The sequence below is a fragment of the Rhea americana genome, unplaced genomic scaffold (genome assembly GCF_003343005.1).
Source record: "Rhea americana isolate MKP2758 unplaced genomic scaffold, rheAme1 scaffold_31, whole genome shotgun sequence".
Lineage (NCBI taxonomy): Eukaryota > Metazoa > Chordata > Aves > Rheiformes > Rheidae > Rhea > Rhea americana.
Window position 1 is genome coordinate 6571517 of NW_028186435.1, and position 25894 is coordinate 6597410.

Here is a 25894-nt window from a genome sequence, read left to right on the forward strand (position 1 = left end):
TTTAAATGGGCTCATTCTGAAGTGTTTAGGACAGGGCAGAACGTCATAATCACACCAAGAGCATCTTACACCGACACTCCATCACCTGTAATGGCAGATGATTACATCCTTCCCTCACACAGTTTATCTGGTTGATCTTGAACACTGCATACTATACAGGACCCAGAGAACGCTCTCCTCAGCATGAGGTAGTGCTGCTGTTGCAATCAGTGGAAGTGATTGCAACATCTTGAACAAATATCTTCTGCCATCCCAACAGCTTTGCATGCTAGGACAGTTTTTTATTGTTATTATTATTTAAGGATGGCCCTCCTCTGCTCTAGGATCTCAGCTTGCAAAGTAAGCCCTTGCGGTTTCACAGAAGTCATTCAAAGTGTGGGAATAAACTGATATGGCCATGTCTGCTCAGATACACAGACAGGAAGAAGCTTCAGGTCTCAGACACCCCCTATTCATCTTAATGTATTACTAACTTGGCAGCTTAGTGATACCAGTTACTAATAACTCCAAATGTCAGCTTTGTTAACTATTTCACACGCAGGAAATGGGACAGATGATGAATATTTTTCAGTGTCTTCTAYAACACCTATTTTCCAAGTGGCCCCTGAGAAAGCCCTGAGAAAGATTCTCCCTCAATCTGCAGCATAAAGCTTACAACGCAAAGGAAAAGCAGAGCAAAGGAGAATATTCAGCTTCCAGGGAGGTAGAAGTCATGCCCAGTTGTCAGGAAATACATTTATATTTACTCAGTTTAGAGCAAGTGCAAACAATATTTGCTCAAATTGGAAGAATCTGCAGCTGTTCGATGACCATTAGCATCCTGAAAGACTGCTGCATACTTTGGGCATAAGGCTTTCAATGCTAACTTATCTAATTTTGAAATTCTCAGGGTTTCCTTAAGGGAAAAAAAAGGGATTATTCTCAGACYTGGTAGGCAGAGAATTCTTGTTTTGCTCTGTTTGTAAGGATGTTAACGTTTGATCTGCATATATTGCCCATTTCAGCCCAGAAAAGAAATAAACTTCATGAGAAAAACAATGAACATTAAAATATTCATGCCTTCTCTTTAGTCTTCCCTCATGGGAACAATTTCTTTTATTAAAGGCTACAGGATCAGGTTCTTAATTATGTGACTGTTTTCTCTGTGAAAGGTATGCTACTCTAATTCCTATGAATTTGTGAGAAGAGAGGAGTATTTATATAGAAAATGTATGATACTCAAACTAATACAAGGAGTTGATCAAAGTAACGGTAGTTTGCAACACCAGAAGTAAAGGTAACCACGTCTGCAATACTGTAATTTGAAAATGGCTAAATTACTTCAATCGATGTATGAGCATATACATGGCGAGATAGTGGTGGGTTTCAATGCCGTCACCTATTCAGTCAGCCCAGATGAACATGTAACACTTTTGAACCGTAACTACATGTTGCTGAACAGCAATCCATATTGTTTTCCAGTTTTGTTAGGTGACACTGTCACAGACCCTTTAAAAGCAGGGTTAGGCATTTAGCTAAACAAAACCAAAAAAGAACAAAAATGATTTTATGTTAAATAACTGTAAAGAAATTCAACATCTTTCCTTAGATACCACCACTCTGCCCCAACATCACTAAAAAAAAAATAGAGAAGGAGAGAAATGAAAATCTGGCTTTGCAACCCAACCTAAACACATCTGCCTTTTGGTTTCAGTACAGCTGAAAGATGCTCAACACGCCAGGACGACTAGAGCAAACATCATAATGCAGATACCCACATATGAGGACCCTAACTGCAAATGCATGCTATTGCTCCTAATAACTCACAACATTCACTAGGTTCTTCTTCGGGAAGTCCTGGGTTATCCTTTAGCATGAAGATTTTTCAGAAGCTGCAGACTGTTCACAGGTCCTCACTGGCTTTCCTCTTTCAAATACAGTAAGATATATCTGTAAAAGATAAACAAAACAAACTGAGAAAGGAAAGCAAGGAATAAAAAGAGAAAAATCCATACAACTGTTCAGTAAATGAGCAATTGATTCTGGTATCTCCTTGAGGCAAATACATTTTTAATGAATTCCCAAGATGGAGATTCCAGTACAGGGTCAATATGACACTGATCTTGGATAGGAAGAGTCATTTGCTCTGTACTTGTTATTAAAAATAATTAAAATACGGAGTTCAGAGTTGCTGAAAAAGATACATAATTCAAACAATTCTTGGATAGTTCTGTTGCCATAACAAGAGTAAGAAAAACCTATTCTGGGTTGCTGTTTTTAAAAGTGTGTGCAAATAAAGACCTTCGTGTGCAAAGAGCTCCAATCTGGAAGATGTTTATGTTCTCACTGAATTCCTCAAATGGGATGCAAACACCTACTTCTTTCTGTTGTTACATGTAATATTGCAACAGACGAGTACAGAAACCAAAAATATGCATGCATATAATCACTACTCTTGAGCAGGAAGTATTTTTCCTAATTGAGATTTTTAATATTGTAGGGTTCTTTCACACTTATTTTTTGACTTGAGCTACTGATATTTCTTTATCAGACAGCTCTTAATTTTTTTGACCTACTATTATGTACCTCCTGGTGCAAAGGCAACAAATATTTGAAGATGAGGAACTTAGTGGATTTGGGGGATATGAAAAACATCATTTTAAGTGCCAGACTACAGCTTCACCCTCATATCATGCCAAATATCTAAATATCTACTGTGTGTGTGTGTGTGTGTGTGTGTAAAAAAATATGACCAGAGAGTGCAAATGGCCAACTTTGGAGTGGGCAGGTACGTATTTGCTAATATCTTTTGGTGTGTCCACACAACTACTTTACTCTCATCAAGGTATTAGGCTATCCTCAAACTTTTGACTGGGGTTCTAGGGAAACTGTTRTGCTACATTTTTTGCTTGAACCCCACAAGTAATACTTAAAACAGAGTTTGTATTTCCACAAGGCCTGAATTGAACATTTTCTTCCTTCAGTCAGGTTCCCATGGGCTATTTGTTTTTCCTGAACTCTTCTTCTTTTCACTTCCTGCCACAAACCTTTTCTAGCTCCTTGACATAGGCCTCCTAAGGCATTTCCTATCTAGTTTCAGGATTTGTGCATATAAATCCTATCTTACAAGCATGATGGTACAATTCACATCCCTTAACTGAAAACATAAGCAAACCAAAAATCTGCACCTGAAGTAGTCCAAGCTTTTTTTATAGTCAATGGAAAAACTAGCAAATGATTAATCTGACCTATCGTAAGCACCTACTTTAGGATAGAATGAATCACTCTCTAGAAAAGGCTCCTTCCCTCCCTCCATAAAGTGAATCTAGACAGTCATTTCAGATTAAATGTCTACAGACAAATGCAGATGAATCTCCCCCCTGCATCAAGGCAGGAAATAGGTCASACAGATGGACACGAGCAGCTCATGGGTGAAGAGCAGAGTGAAGGTAACGCAGTGGCAGAGGAACCTACTCAGAAGAGTCTACAGCCCTGACACAGTCGGGTTTTATCTGAACAAAAGTACAACAACAAAACCTTCCAAAATCCAAATCCAAACMATTTTATTTCCCAACTGTATTCCTGGCTGAGGCTAAGCCCTTACATAGCATGGGCACTCAATGTTTGCTGCCACCTCTGGTCAGCTGGGACTCTCATGTCCCATGGGCCGTGCTGATGAGTAGTCTCAGCTATGTACGTCTTTCTCCTCTCTCTGATGGATTATAGCAATGCAACAAACCTGCCAGAAAAGCCTTCCTCCTTTAAGAAACTCTGAGCTGGCAGTACACCTCCCCCATGACACAGGCACTGCAACCTCCATGTCCTTTAAATAGCCAGCCTTGTGAGCATCTAAAAGCTGGGCTAAACTTTCAGGATTTTGGTCAACCACATCTCTCTCCTGGTAAAACAGGACCCTACTGCCTATCTGATGGAGAAGCATACAGTCAGACATGACCTCATAAGCTTCTTCACTTTAGAAAGCAAACTAAAAAAAGGAAAAAATTAAAATTCAACTTTAAAACCAACCCTTAGCATTTTTAACCCATTTCCAAGCTATTAGTTTTTTCTTTAAATGAAGTAAATMTCAAGATTAAAAAAATTCAAAACATAAAACATTTTGGTTTTAAGTGTTAAAATTAAACATTTTGGCATTTTCAGAATTACTTATTCTGTTTTCTTTCCTCTGTTAATTTGGCAATCAATAGAAATCTCTTAAAAACTGTGGGTTTGGACATCATTATTGTTTCACCAAAATTGTCACTCAGCACTTATTTCTTGACAATCAACATTCAAGTGAACCTGAAAACAAATTCCAAAGAACTACTAGAAAATATTTAACACTTCTGCAGAAATTAGATGGCTCCCAATTATTTTTAATAAGATCTAATTGACCTTATTTTAATAAGAGCTGGGAGTTYTTAAGTCCATACAGACATTGTCTCCCATATCGAACTCTGCCGTTCCTGGTTGCATGTACTCCCTGTGAGGCTGCTTAGAGAGTAAGCTACATGTAATATTGGAATGAAGTCCACTGCAGTCAGTGAAAGTGTTTCCACTAACTTTAACAGGATTGGATTAGGAATTTTAATTCTGTTCATTTTAAACAAAGCTACAGTGCCCGTACCAAGACACTTGCTAGAAAAATGGAAACAAYTGCTGCATGCTAACTATGCAGTTATCTTGCTATGAGTCTCGAATTTGAGTTGCAGACCTCTACTAGTTTGTAGACACCAGACAAGCATCAGTGTGATACACTGCACTGGTGATCTCTGGCAGTTATCCTTGTTTATGCACTTTTATATCATGGGAAAGAGGACATGAAGCAGGGTAACCAACCTACCTTTTAGGGAAAGAAAAGTGAGAGACCTCTTACTCACCACRGGGTACATACGCACCATGCATACAGACAGCTACTATGGAGCAGATGCTGTACTATAAATGCACAAGCTAGTTTAACCTGCAAAAACTTGTTCACCTGGCCTTACCCTTAGGCACTTGTTTCTGTGATGGGCAAAATTCATCTGCCTATAAATGTTCCCATTTAAGGGAACATTAAATCTTAAGCATTTTCATGCTTAAAGGCAGTGTAGTACAAGCTTCAGGACATAAAGAGGTATGATCTTGAGGGGGGCACAACCTTGTCCTGACCAGCAGAGCACTTCTTCCCTAATTGGTACCATCTTTTTGCTATGCTGTATCTGACAGTCTGCAGTGACATGCTCTTCCCCAGATCATGCAGAGTCTTAGCTCTGAGTGACTGTCAAGGAAGATGTGTGGGCATCATGGGGCATATTTCACACCCTCTGTTCTCCAGAACAAAGGCTAACTCCTCTGAAGATGCTGAAAGTGTAGAGAGCTTATAGTATCTGAGATCAGTCTGTCCCAAAAACCAGAAGTCCATTATGAAAGCCTGTTCTTCTGGATCACTTCCATAATGTGCTGGATATATGGATATAAYTTTTGTAACCATCTTATACTACAAATGAAGGTACCCGATCAGAAACAATTTGTCCTCTCACACACATATAGCATGGTTCTGGCCTGTAGTATAAAGTAAATTCTAACCATGCTTTGCAACCGAAGTTTCAATATCATCCATGAATCATTTTCACATATATGGTTAGTGATCACGCATTCACTATAAATGGGAAGTGTTACATAATGAAGCTGTTTTTATGGTCCAACAGCATTATGGTTATTCAAATATCACAGCACAACCCTGCCTTTGAGCTATAAGTACATTGAGCCGAGAGATTAGAACTGCAATTGAGTGATGAACGGACTTCAAATCAAAGAACATGGAAGTACTTCTTATGAGTATTTAGATACTATAAGTTAGACCCMAGGCCAATCAACAAGTAAGAATCACAGTACAAACAAGCAACTGCAAATTGGCAAGACCAAAAATCAGAAATCAGCTCTGTGCAATACCCTGCATTTATTCCAAGAAAAGGGCATACTCTTCATCTTGCTTTGAAGAGCAGGCAATTAGAGATCATCCTTTTTCCAATCCTTTCCTGTAGTTTTTTTATTGTCTTTCCTTGCTCTCTTGCATCATATAATTTTGTTTTTCTAATTCACAAATCAGCATAAACTAATAAAAATTCCTAAGAGACAGCAGTGTTGTTCCTGAGTTGCTTGGTTGTTTGCTATTATCCCACAACTAATCCTTCAACTCAAATAAAAAASTCATTCATTTCCTCCTTTATTCTCCCTCTGTATGAAATAGTTCAGACAGGTTCAATCCTGCCCCACTGCAATGAGAAAGGCAAGGTTGTATCTTCCTAGAGCATATGCAATTTCAATTACCTAATGTGCATATCATCTACCACGTCAGGAAACAGCTTCTAAATGATTTTCAACAGGTCTAGTTGATTTTACACACACAAAAACGATTCTAACAGAAAATCAAAAAATAATCCAACAACTGTCTTTCATATTTCAAGTTAATAAAAGCTTCTCTACACAAGTCATGCTGAACGTTGCCCATCTAAGAACCTCCTGAYATCCCGCTCCAGATGGGGCCGAGTCATCACTAACTGTTCGGCTAGTGTAAAAAAGACTTAATTACACTTATGCCTACTTTAAGGTTACAGCAAAGTAATATCACCTTAGTATTAAAAAAAAAGAATAAAGGTCTATTTTGCATTAAATGGGTAGGCCTCACTGATTTCTGTCTCACATCTATTCCTCATTTGAAGTGGACAACATCTTGAGCTCTCAAGTCTCCACAGCTCTGTCATGTAAACAAGCACCTCCCATGGCTCTGCAAGTGGTCCACAGCGAAATGCCCAACTTCACAGCATGTTATACCCACTTGTGCAGGGTGAATAACAATACCCATGAGTTAGAGAATAGTAAATCAAGTTGTCTGCATATCCTGCAGGTTCTAAATCAGAAAAACAGCATGTACGTGATGGGGCTTAGGAAACAAAAGCAACTCATCCTGGCCTGCAATTTGTAGTAGGGGAAGAATAGACAGATGTTACCTTGCTCAACTGTATGAACACATCCACTGGCCCCTCCAAGCCCTGCACATCCTTCCTCTGTGTGAATGCTGTTGCCAGTGCAGGTGCGTACTCACCACAAAAACACCACGCTGCAGGATAYGAACTTCTGTCAGCAAACAGCAGACAGATAGGTCTAGCAGGCGAGGCTGAAGGGCTATGAGAACACATTATTTGGAGCCTCATCCTCCGGGGTACTAGCCAGTACTGAAGATTATGAGTGATTCTGAATAACTAGCACAACTGCTTCTCATTTAGAAGTCAGTGTCTCAAGATTCGGTCTAAAAAAACACCTACTTTCAGAAGTGCCTCCACTGTGTTGAGTAAGACATTAAACAAAAGCAAGCAAACAGATAGGCAGTGGGTGCAACACACAATGCCATTAGGTGAAAAGAAAACTAACAAGCACATCAAGGCTGCTCTGCCTAAGAAGAAATAACACAGAAGCTGAAGAAGAAAAATATCAAATAAATATATTCTATCAGATGTGAATGATATAGCCTTAAAAAAAAATTCATCGCCTCCCTAACATAAGCACCCCTATTAGCCATTTTCTCATGGCTATCCAAACAGGAATAACAGGGAGTGGACGGGGAGTTTCAACACTGCTTTACGTTTCACTTAGGGCGCCAACTTCTTCATTCTCACACAGAATTTTTAAGGAAAAACAACTCTATTGACTGCACATTTGCAACATAGTCATTCCTACAGGTCTTCTGAGCAACACAAATTGAGAAAAGAATGCAAATGGTCCAAGATAATTCAGGCTCAGAGCCAGTAACATTGAACTGATATAAGCAATAAAAAAAAAAACATTCTGGATGCTTGTTACACGACGAATATTTTTCTTCTTCTTTTGTGGAAGCTACTATGCAAAAAATGCCACTTAGCCATGAGTTGAGTCAACGAGCCTCCTGCATATGGAAGAACTACAGCACACTTGTAACTTGTTATGGATGAGAACAAGTTCAAGAGCCAGGCCTTCATTACCCACATTCACGTCTTCTCTTAGATGATAACCACAGYTCTGCTGTAAGCAGGCAGTGTTTAAAAGGGGATCCATAAAGCGCAATCACCAAAACTTAACTGCACCCAAACCAGTGGCTGATCTTCTGCTTATTTATAATCCTTGTAATAAGCCTGAGATAAACTACTTTAAAAAGTTAGTTCTGTGAGCAGTAGTACTAACAAATACTAACAAAAAGGCTCAACCTTTGGCTGAAGCTTTCCCCGTGGCTGCACTAATCCTCGTGGATGTCCGGTATAGTGGCTCCTCAGCCTTCAGTCAGATTTGAGCTGGGGCAGTGGCTTTTGCCTCCCGGGGATCAGGTTCCCACAGCTATTCAGCTGCCCACTTACACAAAACTTTCAGGGACTAATTATCCCAAAGCCTCCACCCCTGTAGCAGATACGGTTGGGAATGGCCACAACAACRCTCGTTATTAGGCTAAGGACACACAGACAGACAGACACACACATGTAGAAACAATGCCGTCACGTGAGCCTTGCTTCCTTAGGAAACCGGCTGCGAACCCACCCGTAACCTTCTCCCCATTTCCAGCACAGCCACATCTTTTGTCGTCCTGATGCAACACGAAACACCGTATTGTTAAACAAAGGCACTATTGACGAACTTTTTTTCTGGATTAAGATGACTACTAGCTTACAACAGAGATTTCAGTGATTTCGGCACTGAACACTAACTCACAGGAACACCACTTGGCAATAAATCCAGAGATTACCTGTTGAAACATTAATGGCAAGCACCTTTTGATGTGGGCTGCTTTATGTGGTGCAAAAGCCAGCCTTGTAATTATGCATTTCCTTTCTATGAATCTAGTATTTAAAAGTGCAGTATTACTCTTGGGTGGGGCGTGTGCATGTGCGCACGTGTGCGCGTATGCATGTGCGTGTGTGTGTGTTACAGGAAATACTCTACAGCTGAGCCTGCGATTTACCCGCGTAGCCGCACGTAGTAGATCTGCAACGGGGGCTCTCTCAGCGTTTCATTCATTGCGCGTCCTGGCCAAGCAAAGGACTGAAACAATCGCCACGCTCGAGACAAACGCCAGCGTGACTCATACTAGCCAGAGTGCAAACATGTTTGCTGCTGGGTGACTCATAATATCACATCCTGAATTCACAAACCTCCCATAAATAATCATTTCTGAACTTACTGTATTTCTTTAGTACGATGTAATTTGCAAGTGTTAGGCACTGTGATGCTGAAGCTATAAAGATTTCCTTGATTGTGAAGAAAAAGTTTGTTTCCTCCTCTTGCCTTTCATTCTTGATCATATATACCTACCTATAGCAGCAAGCTGTCTAGGATGACTAAGTGGTAACTGCATCAATTCATGCTTAGTAAAACCCAAACATGTGACAAATGAGAGAGATCGGGGTGGGGGGAAAGAAAAYATCGAATCTTTTGCTGGCTGCATATGCTTTCTGTACCAGCGCTTCCTTGATGCTCCAGTTCTGCATGCTTTATCACGCTCAGCGTTCGAAGAAAAGGAACTCTAAGCTGGACTGGGACRCAGAGCAGCTGAGAAAAGGAGCGAGAACCGCCTCAGAAGTGGCAGGAGGGGCTGGGGGAGCGTACTGCGCGCACGCGGGGACGGGGGCTGCCACTACGCCGCGTCGCTTACGGGCRCAGAGCGAAAGCACGGGCCCCGCTTCAAGGGGCTCTCGCCTAAGCACAGCACGTAGCGATCGCTCCTCCACCAGAGTACACACACATACCCGATAACAAAATTAAAGCATGGTAATAATTTGTAATGATTGTCCACGCCTGACTTTAAATCRGGAAAGCGTCTGAATCAGAAAAGTCCCGTAAGCGCCTTTTGAAATAGGGCTGAACTTAATCAAGTATAAGACCAAGTTTATTCAGGAGAGTGCTGATAAAAACATGTGCAATGTCTCGGTGAGCAAGGAAAAAAAAATCTGTGGTTTTGCATAAGGCTCTGGGGATGGGTTTTTGTTTTTTTTTTTAACCTTCTCAGTTAGGTGGTACTTCTCATTTTAAACAGAAGAGAATTCACACATGTACAAATCTCCTTACAGTCTTGTTTTTTCTTAATTGTTTTGTAGAATAACCACTCAGAAGTTCATTTCTCTTACCTTGCTAAGGTAAAATAAGAGGCCTTTTAGAAAAATTTTWTTGCTAAAACAATGAAATTCTCCTGGGAATGACTCCGTTATGGAAATGAAGTGACAGCTTCTTTTATCTAGCCAAGCAGTAAGTCTACATTTATAAAAGGCATTCTGTGCACAAAGTACAGTGAGTGGGAGGACATGAAAATACTATTTTTAATCCAGATTTCAGTGTCCCTCCCATACAGATCTCCTGGAATAACAACAGCAACAACAATAATGATAATTAATAATGCTAAAAAGGAGTATCATCTTAAAGGTGATCGTCATGCTATAAAGGAAAGCACAGTTAATGACTTGTAAAATTTAGGGACAAATGTAAGGTTCTTTCAAATAAACTGGCACTGCGCCACGAATTTCACATTATCTGAAATTTGACCTCTAGATGTTCTACTGTAATGCAAAAAATGCAACAAATTTATCATTACACAATATATGCTCTATCTCTACAGTTTGTTTTCTTGTGCAGATTTGTATATTCAGAAAGAGCACTTCTATTTCCCTGAACGTGAAGCGAGGCAGGGAGTCAAGGCTGTCGTTACGTTCGGATAAGAGACCATGACAGCTTTTAGATTTGGGAAAGAAAGAAAATCTCAAGAAAATCCAGAGCCAAGTGATGTTTTCCGATGCAATGAAAACAGAGTAGAACGCAGACTTTGGCCCAAACCTTTAAAACGATGCTGGAAAGGACTTCACTGACCTTTAGACATGTCCTCAAGGAAACTGGCACAGAGCAATAGTGGTGAATGAACACGTACAGAGAAAACATGGGCCAAATTCTTCCTTCCTACGGCAGGAATACGCAGACTTCGGTGGGCCTGGGGGGTACCTATCTGAGGGCAGAAATTTGCCCTCGTTACCCAAGGACTATTACTCCTTCAGTTTAGATAGTTGCGCTATCACCTACCAGCGGTAGCTAGGACAAGCTTTTGCATTTCACAGCGTGCAAAAACGGACAGGAACGAGCAGGCGGTAACAACAGGTGAGAGAGGCGCAAGCAYGGCGAGGTGGAGCCCAAACCTGCTGGCGTGGTCGCGCTTGGCAGTCATCCCACCGTTGGGCAGCCCCCGTTTCATGCTAAGTTAGACCAAACCGGAGGAAGCACGCACGCTGTCCTTCTCTCTCTTGCCCTCAGCAGCTCCAAGACGAAATCGCGCTGGGGTCTGGCGCTGCCTCGCGTTTCAAACTAGGCAGCAACCCTCAGCGTACGCGTCCTGCTGCCCCAGGGCGCCCAGCTTGTTCAAGCGATCCCCTGCCCAGGCTTTTAGTCCGCTTGGCAGTGCAAAACCCTCCTTAGCAGCGGCACGAAACGCGTAGGAACGCCGGCACGCCACCCCTCCCCGGTGGGAAACCAGCCCTCTAACCACTCAGGTATGATCTCTTGCAGCAAGCTATCCTTTGCACGGGACGCGCCGGGGCATACGCGGAGGCGCTTCCGCTTTCTCACCTCTTAAAGCAGCACTGCCCCTCCTACAAGACAAATTTTCATTTCATTAACCTTTATTTGCCTTTTATACAGTATAGCTAAAGCGTATTAAAATACGCAGTCCTGATTCAACATTTYGATCAGCTCCGTGTTCTTCATGGGAAGTGAACAGTGGTAACAGAGAAAAAAAAAAGATATGTAGGACTGGAAGAAGTTAGCCCTGCTTTCCATTTTTGTCCATCGCTGGCTGCCAAACCCGCTTGCTGCTGGTCACTTTCCTACTTCACTGCCAGCGAATGCTCAGCTGGGCACGTCACCAATGTTTAACCCTCAATAAAAATTAAATTGCAATAACACTTAGCACTCATTTAGGGCTTTACGTAATACAAACACTGAAAAAAAATTAACTGCACAGTCAGTCCATAACACCCCTGCAAGGTAAGTTAAGTATTATTATTCATACCATTATGCAAAAAGGAATTTCACTGCAGAAGGATTAATTGACCCGTCCAAAGCTATGCAGCACAGGTGCTCCCATTTCCTGGTCCTCTGCTTATTCTGACTTTCCTAAAACTTAAAATTCATAGGTTCTCGCCTTCATTTCTGCTGCTCAAGCAAACGAGGGAGTAGTTTGTGCCACAGCGGTATGGRCTGCGTGTGGGTAACACAAGAGCAGTCCCCAGCTGCACCAGCTTGCTGGGGGAGCAGAAAAACACAGGAACGTGGCACACCTGGCTCCACCTTGCGCCGCGGCTAGCAGGGATTAGCTACAGAGAAGAATTTGGTCTGAAGGAACGTAGGAGCCCTTTTCACAGACGACATTTGAGTTTTACTAGGATGCCTCCTAGTAGCGCAGGGAGGAGGTTGCGGCACTCAGCACGGCAGAGCTTTCTTTAGCACTCGCTAGTGTGTGAATACTACCTCCCCCTTCTCATACGCCATCTCCCTTCCCCTCAGCTGCAAAAAAGGGTAGGACTGAACAAGCCAAGGTTTCATCCTCAATTTCACTCAACTTTTTGTCAACCTTAGCAATGTGAATAACACAGCAAAAACCTCTGGAAATGCCTGTCTAGATTTACTACAGCTGAGGCTGCAACAGTCTGTTCAGCTGTTTACGCTTTGCTTCCTTTGGCAGCCGGCTGCAAGGGAGAGCTGGCAGTGAGGGCCAGGGCTCAGGGAGGCGGAGGTGCCCTTCTCCAACCACCCTGGCAGGGCCAGCGGCGTTACCACCGGGGCTGCAGCACGCAACATGCCACCGCCTCCACCAGGTCCGTGCACGAGCAAGTGCCCCTACTCCACCAGCCCCAGCCCTGTTTTGGGGGGTTTGGGGGGCAGGGACGGTATCCTTCAGCTTTGCAGTGGCAGCAGCAGGACAGGAGCGGTGCCTATCGCTCACCCTTGCTGCTGGTAGTCGCTGCTGCCGCTGTTCAGCACACCGCAGGCTGGCATGGCACAAGGCAGCACGCCGCAGATGCCATATCCCATCACCGCTGGTGTATCAGATGCGCCTCAGTTTTTTTGAGGGAGAAAGCTCTCACTGGACAGCAGAACAACGTAGTCAGAGACCCTGTTGCGACACCAGCTATTTATCTTACATCACTGCAAAAAAGCCGCAGCATAGGTGGGACCCAACTGTGCTTACTAAGTCAAAATTCAGTTTTTCTACTTGTAAAAGCTCTGTGCTCTTATGYGCAGTGACACAATTAAAGCAGCAACCTTACCTGCCAGCAGCGTGGATGCAATTATGCCAGTAAAAAATGGGCTTTTACTTGCAAAGCTTATCCCATTTCACAAACTCAATAAGCCCTACTTTGGATCAAAGCAGTTAGACTGGAAAARCATTTGTAGGTGTTGACCAGCTCCTGAGCTAAGACAAAGCTTAAATATAGGGGCTTATCTCACTGTGTCTCGTTCCCACCCAGGCAGCACCCAGGCTTTGCACCACCACGATCTCCCGTGCAGCTGTCCCGGGCAGTGCAGCGCAGCGGACAGAGCAACGGGGACCCGAGCTGTCCCCCGGCGCCAGGAGGATGACGAGCAGGCGGCTCGGGCCAGCCCGCGGATCACAAGGMGCTCTGCGCTAAGTTTCCTGCTTTCCACTCCCTTGCTGGCACCAGGGTTTTTGTTTTCAAGCTACAGTTTGCGACTAGGATTAAAAAAAACTGCGCTAACCTGTGATGAGAATGGCTACAGCCAGACGAACCAACAGGTTTTCTCAGAGCGCCTGTAAGTAATGCTCTTCCCCTGTCAAAACTGCTTGCAGTGGTTTGCTCCGCTTACGCTTATTTGTATTTCTAAAGTGCGTTTTACAATGGCAGGAAGGCTCTGCTTTCTGAAAAGATTACTGCCTTTCAGGAGAGGTTAATGTCACCGGGCCTGCTACCCACTGTCTTTAGCAGCCTGACACGCTCGGCGCTGCCTCGTCATGACTTCTCAGGTAAAATCCTGAAGAGCGGCACAGAGCAAAGCGGTGCTTAAACCAACACAGTGACACGGCGCGTTCTCGATCGCGTCTACCTCAGACGCCTCTTTTAGGCGGCCACGAGCAGCCTTCCCCGCGTCCAACAGTTAACACCCTGGAAAACTCCGTCCCAGCAAACCTAAGGGCTTTTATCAGAAAGAAAATAACCGCAGTCTCCCGGCTACATCATATCCTTCACTTAGCCACTCCTYCCGAGAGGAGCCGGCAGAAGTGCTGTACAACATAACCAGCGCGAAGTTGTAACAAAGTGGGAGAATGTGGCAATTCATGGAAAATGTCATCGACCAAAAGGCAATTAGCAGTAAGCCTGAACGCAGAAGCAGAAGGGAGTGGTTTCCTAACAAATCAAGCCTTGTTTAAAAAAAAAAAAAAAAAAAAAAAAAAACACACAACAAAAAAAAACCCCACTAGCATTCCTCAAAAAAGCAGCATTCTCAGGAAACTGAAAGCATTTGAAAAAATACTTCTCTGAAGCTTTCTATAAAGGTTATTCTTTACAGGCAGGCTTGGCAACTCTCTCTGCTGTCTCCTAACACTATTGGGTGTAACTACGTTAAGTTAATACGCAAAGCCACTCAAAGTTTTTTTTTTTTTTTTTTTTTTTTTTTTTTTTTTTTTTTTAATGTTTTCTAGGCCAAGAGAGGAAGCAGTTAGGAAAGTTTTCAGAAGTGGGAGTTGTGCCTGCCTTGCTTCTAATTGTAGTGAAACTGTCAACCTCTGCGTTGTGTTTCAAGACTTTACATTTCAAAATCATTCCCTCTGTGCTTTGAATTGCTACACTTTTAAGCTAACTACTTCTCAAAGTGCTGTTTAAAAACTGACATCTTCAACCACATTTAACATTGAGAATAAATCTAAATTTGCAAAGTCTCATTGGATCCCTGCAAAAGTGCAGATTTTTTTCATCATACTTGACAGCCACTCTCTCGGAAATGACTTGTGCAGAAATTTAGTTCAAATTACTTCATATGAAGACATTTTAAGAGAAAATGTGTTTTGCTTCATAATAAGCTAAAAATAATGATGTTCTTTTACTTTAGATTAAAAAACATTCAAGCAACAAACAACACTGAAACCAATTAGTAATCATAACCTAAAATCCTACCTACATGCAGGCATGTATTAATCATATTTCAGAAGACGCTTCAGACACATGTGGCTATAGAAACTGGACTGGGCTGACTTGCTATGTCTTTAGTATGCAGTCAAAGAAAAAGTGGGCCTACATGCTTCAGTGAGAATCACAGGCACTGAGTGCCCCGGAATGATATCCTGTGCCTCTCAGCACTAAATTCTGAGAATCACGCTAATCCATGCCAGAACGGTAAATTCCTAGGTCAGACAACGTGCTAAATTTCTCCTTAGTGCTCCCAGTCCCAGTCTGGGAAGGAGATGGATACCTCTGGAACTGCAGGGAGCTGAGGCAGCCCAGCACCATTCAAGAAGCTCTGCATATGTTGTAAATTTAAGGTATTGGGAGGCCATACTCCTTTAGCACTATCAAGCATAAAACCTGAAAAAGAATATTCACATTGATTTGGCTTTAATGATTTTAAAATATGGTAGATTGCTTCAGGAGAGGAAAGATAGGTAGTAGGCTGAATAAGGCTTGGGTATATTTACACTTCATTGGTCAATCAATAAAAACAATTTGGGGTAAATGTTTGGTGTTAAATATTTGGGGAGATGGAAAATAGGCATGTAAGCAGTTCAGAGAGATMAGCCTCTAAGAGGCGGCTCAGTTTGGCCGCCGGTTAGCTCAGACAGCAGCTACCTTCTAATTAGTGCAGACGGTGTCCGRCACAAGGAAACCCCAAGACGGATTCGAGTCCCTCAGTAGTACTTTCACCAAACAGAAAAACTGTACTGTGTCTTGGGGGGCTGAACACCTTTGAAGCACTACCTTGAGGGCTGTCCAAGTTTGAGGTGTTCTAGATGCCAGGTTTCAATCTAAGCTAATCTATTTTTCGTATCCTTCTCCCAGGCTCTCATTTCTTTGGTTTAAAGGAGGACAGCACAGTGTTTAACCCTGAGGGGAAGAAAGCTGCTACCACTGCTTGTGAACAACACCCCCTCGCAGCATTAAGGGATGGCATTAACTCAGTGACATCCCACCTCCCTCTTCACTTGCTGCATGATAGGCGCTGTACTGTGCTGAAGTGCCACAAGTACGCGTCTGCGCTGGCAATGCGTATTTCTGCTATTTTTTAAGCTGGACAGCTTAAAGCCCATCATCGTTTTTCCATGCACAGATCTGACTCCCCTTCATCCCTTCCCAGTCCAAAGAAAAGCCTTAACTAGACAGAAGCGACACTGGCAAAGTGCCTCCTACTCCAAATTCAGAGCACCAGCCCAGGCAAGAAGTGAGGAAACAGCCGTGTCACATGGGAAACAGCTGAGCAACAACAGCCGGGAACAATTTTGACTAATCAGAAAGTCCCCAACCCAATTCTATTTTCCTAATGTAAATGCTGTCCCTCGCTCCGCCTACTGAATTCAGCAGATACTGAATTGAGTCCTCAAATATCCTTTGTCTGTCGTGACAGTCCAGCAAACACTACGGTCTGATCACCTCCACAGTACACAAATGCGTTACTGACTTGGTGCAAGGTGAGCACAAAGTTTTTGCTAATCTTGCATTTTTTTTTTCCACATCGTGTGAATCATTTCTATTTCCCAGCATCAAAGAGTTAATGGAAGAAATCAAAGAGTTAATGGGAGAAAACTACTGTAGCATGTGCTTCATGCAAGGGTAAGTGGATTGGCCAGCTATCAAAGCAGATTGTTAAATACTGCACTGAGCTCCTGATTTTTTTTTCCCTGACTGCAGTAAACATAAGAATTTAATGTGGACATAAATGTAAACCTAGACCACATCTGCTGATAAAGCAAAGTCTTTGTACTGCAGAACTGCAGTTAACTGTATACAAAATACTTAAATTTCATGAATTCTCCTGCATTCACAAGCTGACCTGCAATCTGCCTGAAGGAGCCAATGTGAACTGCACACTCAGCAGAACTGCACATTAAAGACAGAGGAGACTGAGATTATGTTGTAATGTAAAATTAGACTGCAAAGAAAATGAATCGTTTGTGTGACTGTTAAATCCTTGGTGTATTTCAGGCACCACTTCACCACACCAGATTAAAATGCTTCTATCGTGGTTCTCATTTGAAGGGCAGCCCTAGGTAACAGACTTGCATATATATATATGTATATATATAAAAACAATATATACATATATATATATATATATATATTTTAACTCCACTGTCATAGGCTTGAGCAAAACTGGTGCCTTCAAGACTCCCTCATATTGTAATAAACTTTTCTTTTGAATTAATTGAGGCCACTCTATCATTTAAAATTTTTACATTCTTGCAATTGCACTAATAGCCTCGAGGTGTGCATGTGCCGTGCATGTGCATATGCGTGCTCACATTTCTTCCCAAGATCTCTTGGGAAACTTCAGCTATAGATCTTTGGGCATCAGCATTTGTGCTACTTCTAAGAAGATAGCTGAATTCTGATATAGTGGTCTAATTTTGGTTTATTTCTTAGCAAGATGCTCCTTCCTCAAGTGTAGGCATGTCAGACATAGATTCTATTTTAGCAGCTTTTCCTTGGTTAATTATTAACAAATCTTTTCAACATTTCTCCATCACAAATGAAGTATAAGCAGTTAAGACCTACCAGGACTCAGTCTCTACACAGTTTAATTCTGAATGGCAAAAGTGACCTTGGACCAGCTTATTTCCATGTTGGTTCATGCTCTGCTGTGCTTTAAAATCCACAGAGGAAGATAACTCAGGAACTGTCCTAAACCCACTAGTTTCCTTATTAAGGCTTCTTTGTATTTGAATTCTAGCCTCACTGGCCCAAGCATGGACTCTCCTCCACTATGTGACAAGCGCCTTTCTTCTACCGTCTGCATTATCATAATTACAAAACTGTTAACAGCAGCTAACCATTTCATTTACACTGCTAGTAAATTCAAGTTTCATATGCATAATCAATAAAATTAAGCACCTTTTGAACACTATTGGAGCTATTAGACATCTGTTCTTATATGCTGGGCTTTGAGATGTGAAAAGAGCATGCGTATATCACAGTTGGCCCATGGCATCTATGCCTAATAATGCAGTCTCCGGTTAAACCAGAGTCTGTGGTATCCCAGCCCATTTTTGGTTATCCAGAACTTTCCTAATTCATGACCAGTTTAACTTTAAAAGCAGGCTTATGACACAAAACTCATATCCAGATTTCAAAGGCCTAACTCTGCAGTGGGGTGCCCGTTAGGCTGTGCAGAGTACTCCGAGCACTATAGGCATAAGGATCATTTAAGAATTTAGTGTGCTTCTGCTGATGAGGACTTAAAATTATAATCAATGTTGAGGCCCATCTCTAACAGTGAAGGAGACTCTCGGTAGATAATCAGGTAAAAACGAAAGTTGGATCTTTGGATTTAGATGTAGCATAGTGATTTTGCACAGGAATTACACACACCCCATCTACTGGCTTTCTGGACTGTTAACAGTGGCCATGAGATTTTACCTTTCCATTCCAATTATTTATCAAGCAACGAGTGTGAGCTTAGTGCTTTACAAGGATACAGGAAATACGCCACCCATGCCAGGAGAGCCACAAACTAATGCAAAGGCTGACAAAACTGTTTAGACCCTATGCTGTGCAAATATAGGTCCTAGACTAATAAATGACCAAAATCATCATGACATCTTGCGCGTTATAGCAGAAACATAAGGGAGGAGGCTGATGAGAAGAAAATATTCCAGCTGCTAACAGGCTTGGTTATGCCACGTCTGCAGTGGGGCTGCTTCATTGCCATTACATAGAGCACGTGGAGGGGCCAACTGAACAAACACAGACTTTGAACATGCATCTATATAGCATAGATTTATGGCAGCGAAGCTATTCTGCTGGCTGGTGCAGTCCTCTTAAAGTACTGTAATTTTTAATTCAGGAAGAGTGGACACCACTTTCTTGGAAGAATTCAAGACAAGCTTCAGATACTGTGTCAGAAAGAGAACTAAAGTTACCTTGAGGCAATCTAGATGTTTGATCATGGTAATTCAAAGAATTTGCTCTACTTTTCTGAAAGCTACCCAAAGCCAGTGCAATCTCCCACTTGTCTGGTAGTCTGCAATGCTTTGATGGCAAACGATGAAAGTACTGAAATTAAATCTAGTTCGCCGTCTTCAACGCTAACAGCAATTGAGAATCCGGACACTTTCTGCCGCTGGAGTGCCAAAATGTGACAGTTTAGTTTCCGACAAATTAGTAAAGTTAACATACCCATGCTGCAAGYACAAACTTAATACCCGCAGTTTGCTTGTTTATTCCTAATTCTRCAGTTGCAGTGAGGGGCTCACAGAGCTGGCTAGCAACAAGCATGATGTGAATCTGTAGTTTGAGGAGACTCAATACCTTTGAATTTGTCAATACACTCATTATTTTAAAGTAAAACACTTCTTACTTCTTTCATAGACACATAGTCTATTACCGACAATCGTACATTAAATATATAGTGGTTCTGTGATGTGGGTGAGGGTGAGTCTCAATCTGGACTTACAACGTTTCTTTTGGGAGTGTATGGTATTAACGTGCTAGTGCTTTATCACAGAGAAACGTAATAGCTATGATTTCTAGCTGAAATCACTTTTTTTTTTTTTTTTTTTTTTTTATATAGGCCCACAACTGTTTTCAAACCAGGCTTTTCAGTCTTCTGTGATACTTGAAGGAAGTCACTGTTGCAGAGATATTTTTTCTTCATTTGCTAGTGTCCTACACCATGGGCCAAATTCTCCTCTCACACTCAGTGCAACTTCAGCAGTGCCACTGGAGATGAAACCAAGAGCAACAGAACTGAGAGCAGCTGTATTCCAAGAAAAGAAATTAAATGTTCCATTTTTAAGTAACAGATTGAATTTCTTTTCTAAATATTTTCTTTACTCAAAGCACTTAAAATTCACGATTTGTTCAAGACTGCTTGTTGCTGACCCCTCGTTTTGATTTTCCATGCCAAAGCTGTGAAGGTATGGTTTTAAGCTACATAGTGGCCAAAGAGAGCACAGTGGTGTGAAACTGCTATCTGTCTTTTGTTAGTACTAACAAAGGTGTGCCTGCACAAAGCTATGACAACTGTCAGCACCTCAAGGAAATTTAGATCTTCCTCTGTCTGTACTGTCAGGCGATCTTAAAAGCTGCAGAATTCTCGCTTTTAAGCCCTAATACGTCAGTAAGTTCAGCTACATGAGCTCCCCAAATTAAAATGCACATTCATCAATTTCTAGGAATGAGCCGCAGTTGGGATGCCACACTATCCCAGCACTCAGTTTCTGCTGTCCACTAATGTATTTTAGAGGTCTTAAAACTCAGCTCCTCTTCAGCTCCAGCTGGCCTTGGACCAAGCGTCCATCACTGGTATCAGACCTCCTGCAATGCCAGAGCATTTCAATAACTAATCCAATAGTCTGGAAGACGTTTTTAGGAACCCTTTGCAGAAGGCACCTCTGCCAACAAGGTTCAACAAGGTTTCTGCTGGTGACTTGAGAAGACATATTGAATGTCAACCAGAATGTTTATCTTCTTTAAACACTGAATTTCCTTTCAAATAAAATCTAACAGGACAGATTACGGGTTTAATACTAATGGAAACTGATCAAAAGACSCAAGATTATTTGGCTAGCTTACATTAAAACCTTTTCCTGCTTTAGTTTCCATGCAAATACATCAAAAGCGTATTCATATCAGTGAAGAGCCTGTAAAGTAAGCCTCTAAGGAGGTGGGGAAAACTACATTTAGAACTGGGCTGCGGATAAAAATGTCAGCAATCCTCAGGACTAAGTTAGGGGACTAACTCCACAGATTCTCACAACAGCAACATCGGAAAACAAAACTTRGGGACCTATTCTGTATAAGCACATTTGAAAATGTTATTCCTTATCTACAAAAGGCAGTTTTCCCTCACTTTCCATTATGGTTCAGTTTGGCTACTAACAAAAGTGGCTGGAAGACTAGCCACAGAAAAAGGAACAAATGAATACTACCATTTTAAGCACTTTCTCTAGCTAWGATAAACGACAGCAACCTACTACCAGCCAGCTCGCTCTCTGTGTCTATCGGAATGGACAACGGCCAGGAACCACCTGGCTGAAAGCTAACAATAAATTTAAATGCAGAAATGTTTGAACGATTCCAAGGCAGAACAACTACTGCTTTCCGTCCGCACGCTTTTTAGAAAACAGAAATAGTAACTGCGGAGCAGAACACAGATGCCTACTAACAAAGCCAGCACTGATTACAGCAACGTCTACGAGTCCGCAAAGAAAACCCCACGTACCAGTGTATTCCAAAGGCATTCGTTCACACGGCTAACTGAATCCACACAAGCCCAAGCAGAGAAACCCGATAGCATCTCCCGATTTATGATCTCTCAGCAGGTTGTACTGGGTCCTCCAGATTCCGCGCTTGCCTTTGAAAGCAACTAAGTTTCTAGCGCTCGCGGGAGCCGCAGCGGCTCTCGCTACTGGGAACCTGCCCGCTGCGCTCGCGCMGAGTCTGCCGCCCGGCGCACCGACACAGCGGCCTCGGGAGAGGAGCAAACTTCCTCCTCTTAACTCGTTTGGGAGTGCTGGCATGGGGAGAGGCACTTCTAAACTCTGAAGCTATTTCAAAATTATTTCTTCGTCCAAGGTGCAAGCTGCCAGTTTCGAGCCCTGAAACCTGGCGAGCTGTGACTTTGAGAACATCTCTAAATTAAAAAATGTTTAAAGCCTACTCTCGACCTGGAGGGAAAAAAAAAAAAAAAACAAAACTCTCGTTCCTCACTGAGCCACACGCAGGAAGCTGTGCAAGCTCAGCTAGCGTGAACCAGTGAATGACTCAGCAGGACCGAATACCCTCCCCTACGTTACGGTACGTTCGCAGGCACRGCTGAACGCAGGGGCTCTTGTGCTAGGCACTGTGATACGCTCCAGGCYGAATAAAACGATGTCTGTAACACAGACGGAAACCGATCTTGCGAAGACAGCGTAAGAGCAGAGGAACGGGCTGACAAAGAAGGTACCGCGGCATACGGAAGGGCATGGCCGGGCCGTGCGCCGACTGGCTCACCAGGCGGCCCGTATACCCCATCTCAGCCCAAAGTAGACGGAAGAAAGCAGCTCCTTCTAGACGGGGCGGTAAACTACCTCTCGTTTACCACGAGCACCGCAGCATCCGAGCGCACACGAGGCAGTTCATACGGCTGACTCTGTGGCAAGCTCGCCAAGACCAGCGTTTGCTAACCTGCCACCTTCCTTCTCTGCCTTAAATTCTACGTTTGATTTTCAGACTTGGTGAATACCCCCTAACTCCAAAAGAAATCATGCACTGGAGCAACGCGTACTCAGCACCTCTGGAAACTGCTAACGGGGGGTTGATAATTCTATTTTTTACCTATTAGCGTATCTGCTTCCGCCAACTTCCCCAACTCCTTGAGCACACGAAGCGCAAGACATGCAGATAATGTGAAACACTGACATTTTCAAAATGATTTAAACACAGCTAAGAGTTCACCTGGCTCTACTTCCTYGCTGACATCATCTGTGGTTTTACAGTCATATTTTCCTGCATCTCTCTCACCTGTTCCTRTGCAAAGACTTAAAAATACAATAGGAGATGACTTATCAAAAAGGCTGGCAAAAAACAACCAGACACAATTTGCCATCAAATTTATGAGGAAATAAGTCAGAAAAATACATTCTTCCTCTCACCTCTTTCACCTAAAGTTGCAGTCATTTTTCACAACCACAGGCAAGCACTTTTGGAGACAGGGCCGGCTGACCAAAGTGTGCTGACAGCAGTGTAAGATGCTTTAATGGCCTTTATACCCTCTTTAAAGTGCTCTGACATCTTTGGACAGAAAGTACTGAACAACTGTGAACCTAGTCACAGACAGTTCATTATACACACACACACACACAGAGAGACATGTCAAAAACGTTATATTTGCACAGTTAACAACTAAAAGACCAGGAAATACCAGAAGTAAGGCCGACTGTGCAATATTTCACTGTCTTTTTTAATTTGATGATCACACAGTATTTTTTCCACAGGAAATGGTGTCATTCATTGTATAGTAGAGCTGGCACTACGGAATAAGCACTACTCAAGTATTTTGCTTCATTCTCACTATCAAAAAATGATCCTAAGACTCATTTATCTCTCTAATTCAAACCATGCTTTGAAGACAGAACGAGGTCTGTCTTCCTTACGGGTTATTTTTTGGCTGTCACCATATTATCTAACTGTCTGATATACTAAAATTAGTGCATGTTCACAACACCCCTGTGAGGAGATGGTAGTCTTACTGTACAAATATGGAACCGAGACTCGGAGAGATGGACGTTGCAGACCAAGGTCCCTTCCAAACCCAGTTACATCACTGGAAGAGGTTTTCCTCCCACAATCAGCACCAGCTGTCTCTCTTCCCGTGCTGTCTCCCTGCAGAAGTGCCAGCAGTCTCGTATATAAGCATTTTGTAATTTGTGATGGCTAAAATGAACTGGAGGAGCTAAGAACTACTCTTCAAAGTCTTTCATGGTAAGCCAGTTTTGCCTCCAGCAGGCTGGAGAGGAGGCTCAGGAGGATCTCCCCCAACGGGAAGTAGCACTAAGTGCGCAGAAACTTGTGCTGATCCAAACAGATCCAAGACGTGATGGCAGCACTTAGCTGTAGGTCAAAACCTTTGCGAGGATTGCTACCTCTAAATGCAACCCAGACCTCTTCTGCTTGAGGTAAGGGAGTAACTGAATGCAGGAACAGATGATCAGGCTTCATGTGAACCAACACAGCAGGGTTAAGACACACAATTTGCTTCCACAGCTATGTGCTGACAGCACAGAGACAGCAAGGCTAAGGGGTACCAACAGGTGGAAACAGAAGTGCCCAGGCAAGATATTCAGCAAACTGCTTGTTGGAGGTTACTTCCCCAGCACAGAGCTGCTGGAACAAACTACATGCCTGCTCCTCATCCATTTCAGTGCAGTTAGACAGCTTAAACAGATTTAGCAACCCTTTAGGCTAAACTGTGATTTTGCACCAATGTTTTTGCCTTGATGGAGAGAGGCAGCACTGGCTGCCGTCTCAGAGGGGGTACACAGTTCCACAGTTCTAACAAGCATGTACACTACAACAAACAACTGGGTGTGGGACTGTCTTAAACCTCCCTAGATCAGCCAGGCAACATCCTTCTCCTGTGCAGTGTCAGCCCTGCTCCTTCCCACCCCAGATTCTGTATCCTCCTGGGCTCTCACCTAATCCCAATTCTATCACACATCTCCTCCCCTCCCAGGGCCACACTAGCTCCAAAATTCCACACTTGACTACCACAGCCGTAACCACTGTCCTTCCCTTGTTCAGACAGTCCCATGCTCTCCACTCCTTCTCCTAACCATGTCTCCCACAGTTCTTGCTCTCCCTCCATGCTGTCCAGGCAACCAACGGTTTTGCTGAAAACAYAGCACGGACAGTCTCCTTCCTCTCACTTTCTATGCCTCCAATCACAGCAATCCTCAGGAGACGGATGTAGCAATAACAAAGCAAGCCCTTCAGCTTTAAAATACAGTATGTTCAGTGCAGACAGATTATTTTGAGAATTCAACTACCTAACAAGCTCCTACTGTGGAGGTACAAATGAGACACTTCAGGAGTTTATAAATTGGCCAATTATGGACAAATTTTAATGCAAATGAGAAGGCATATCCCTAACACAAGGGCAACTCCACAGCCAAATTTCAAGTATCCACCCCAAATGTTAATGTGTACACAGCTACCCAGTGAAACAGCTGGACTATATTTTTAAATGTGCAAAAATGTATTTTTTTGTACCTTRTTCTCAAGACAACCTGAATCACTATTGCTGCAATGTAAAAAAACAAAAAACAAAACTAGCCACTGTTTTTTGGAAAAAAGCTCACTTCAAAGGGTTATTCAATAAAAATAAYAGACATTGCGCAACTCAGATTGTAGGTGGTTCAACCGGCTTGTCTCACATTACTTGCTATTTTTATGGTTATTACTGAAAAAGTCCTTTAAACAAATCCATGATGCAGAATAAAATCGAAAAGTGCTTACAGGTTCCCGTAATGCCTGCACGTATCTCAACAAGGAGAAACATAAACTGTAATAAAGATTATGACAATTACCAAGGTGATAAATGGGGAATGCAGAAGACAAGACATCATTGTTTGCAGAGATTGTTTGATTCAGATAAGTGAGAGACAGGAAGTCCAAGTATCACAGTCACAGCCTATTTACAAAAATTAGAAAGAAGTGTTGATTGGTTTCTATAGACACAACACTGATACACTCACAAATACTGACATATTCACACTAGAATCAATTGGACTTGTGATTGGAAGCAAGACCAAACTCTGAACACTATAATTCAACAATCAAAGGAAGACAGTGAGCAAGAAAATCCTGTTGATATTTAACCTTCATCATCTAAGAGTGAAATGATACAGCTGCAAGAAAGCAAATAAAATTACTTTAAAAACAAACATTTCTTCACAAAAATATGTAGCTGTTCAACAGATGACTCAAATGTGAAAGTTTGTGGTCTTTGCTCCAGTAGCTGGGTAGGCTGTATTCTGATCCACTATGTAAATGACTCAAATGTTTTTCATTTTCAGGGGGGTGAGCTGTACTCCTGAACCCTCTGCAGAGGGGATCACCACTGTTGCTGAGCCACAGAAGAAAAGAACAGTGGGTTATGAAACTTCTTTTTTTCCAAAGGTAACTACCACCTACTTTCATGGCAGGACAGAGATAGGATGTTGTAA

The 25894-nt window shown here is 42.5% G+C and overlaps 1 protein-coding gene across 6 annotated transcripts in view; it reads right to left on the bottom strand.

Moving 5' to 3' along the window:
* ATXN1 (ataxin 1) overlaps window positions 1-25894 on the bottom strand; it is a 310686-nt gene that overhangs the window by 83368 nt on the left and 201424 nt on the right. For 5 of the 6 annotated variants that reach the window (XM_085310066.1, XM_085310065.1, XM_085310062.1 and 2 more), the window contains one exon: window positions 1807-1929. The gene's annotated coding sequence lies outside the window, so the exon portion shown is untranslated. Of the gene's footprint in view, window positions 1-1806; window positions 1930-10839; window positions 10929-25894 lie in introns of those variants that run through there. The other variant, XM_085310068.1, reaches the window with a different exon arrangement.